This window comes from Anneissia japonica, unplaced genomic scaffold (assembly GCF_011630105.1).
Source record: "Anneissia japonica isolate Jap-2015-1 unplaced genomic scaffold, ASM1163010v1 scaffold20715_len2101_cov166, whole genome shotgun sequence".
NCBI classification, from domain to species: Eukaryota; Metazoa; Echinodermata; class Crinoidea; order Comatulida; family Comatulidae; genus Anneissia; species Anneissia japonica.
This window is the reverse complement of record NW_022758123.1, coordinates 248-2101: the sequence shown is the minus strand read 5'-3', so window position 1 is coordinate 2101 and position 1854 is coordinate 248. Positions and strand designations below refer to the sequence as shown.

The 1854-nt window shown below is 31.3% G+C and overlaps 1 long non-coding RNA gene across 1 annotated transcript; it reads right to left on the bottom strand.

Annotated features, from left to right (window-relative positions):
* Positions 1-676: 676 nt before the first annotated feature.
* LOC117125177 lies at positions 677-1507 on the bottom strand. The gene is made up of 3 exons (XR_004448065.1): positions 1410-1507; positions 1092-1225; positions 677-800 (listed from the first exon to the last, which is right to left on the bottom strand). It is a non-coding gene; the product is annotated as an uncharacterized LOC117125177 (long non-coding RNA).
* Between the last annotated feature and the right edge of the window lie 347 nt (positions 1508-1854).

The following is a 1854-nucleotide window of genomic DNA, read 5'->3' as shown; positions in this document are numbered from 1 at the left end:
GATTCGCCTACAGCTAACTCGCCTACAGCCAATTCGCCACCAACCAATTCGCCGACAGACACTTAGCCGACAATATTTTATTTTCTTTTTATTTATTTTTTTTTGTGATGTTGTGGTTGATGTTTTGTTGACAGATGTTTTCTTTTGTGGAGGACTGGAGTCATCATGGAAAATCGTTATTTACATGCAGACCCACTTTTAATGTATAATCATGCAATATAAGATTCTGCTAAAAATAATAAATACAGCCTATAATAAACTCATGTTTATCTTTATTTTTTATTAAATATTTTAGTACTATAGAAAATCATAAGAGACTGTAATAATTAACACAATATACAGGGACATTTTTTTAATTTGGGACAGAATTGAGATAAAAAGATAATAATAATAATAATAATACAGTAACAATATTTAAAGACAATATTGCCGAAACTGTCATTCCAGTTCAGCTTTCTTGCTGATCTATCAAGTCCGTGAAATTTATATTGATTTTAGATTTAAATCTAAAGGGTTAACTTTTTATCTAAGCTTGACTGCTAAATCCACATCTCGTAAAGGAAGTCACTATTATCATGGAGGAAATGATTATGCTATTATATTAATTACCGTAATTAAAAATACTTATTTTGATATACTTACTGTTTTTACATCGTATTCTAACACGTATTCTAACAAGACAAAAATGTTGGTATTTCTGTAATGATCGTATAAAACCCGAAGTCGTATGTAAAGAAGCTAATGACAATTGCCAGAACTGGTGGTGAAGTAAAGATGGCCAACCAGGGAACATATTCAAACTAAAAGATAAATTGAGACAAACACGATCAATATTTTACATTAATGCAACATTTTCACCATATTAAATTTCAGTAGCCTGATTAAATTATGCAAGAACACAATGATAAATCAAATTATCGACTTAAAATGAAATCACTCATGACAACCGAGGAAGGCTCGGTCTAGATAAAAAGGTTGCAATGATTTTACATTATATATTTGCATACTCAATCGATTAATTGCTTTTAAAATATTATATACTATATATTTGATATATTTGTTGTTTTATAATTTAAAAAATGACAACTTACTTTGACATCCGATTTAAATGTCCTTGAATTTGACTCCAGAAAGGCAATCTCACTCTGTGATATGCATGGATGTTGGTTTGCAGTGTCGAATACAAACAATTTCCAGAAAAAAGCCCATATTAAACCTAAACAGCCTGTCGTTAAAGTACATAATTTCCATGTGGGAAAATAGTGAATAACATAATTTGAAAAAGAAAGTATTTTGTATTTTAATTGAATCAATAGTGAGTTAATGTTAAACTATTATTACGTCGTTAGGACTATTTCCAAAACCATTTAGCAAAAATAATTTAATACTGTAGGCCTATGTTGACTTACCATAGGTATAAAAAGATACTGGCCATCCACCGAGTACGCTCGATGAACAAATCCAAGCAGATAGGTAGCTCCCTACAGTAATACCCACCGTTGAACCTTTAACGAGAAACACCATAAGCCATGGTAACATAATACACGATGACAACAACACAGAAGCTATCATAAAATAATTATTTTGTTCTTTGTGCATAAAAATATTAACTGTCTTTTCACTTGAGTTTATTTCTAAATACGGAATATTTGCCCATTATAGACGGCCTCTTACGTGTCATAGAACAGGAGCTTAAGAGGAAATACCAGTATCACCGTCGCCGACGCTAGTTACCATCTAATAAAAACAATTGGCATGGGTAGGTAGAGAGAAGGAAGACGACCGTGAATATATTTAAATAACATAGGCCTAAATCTCTACGCTTCTGAAATGGAGAAGCTTTCGTTTATTTAT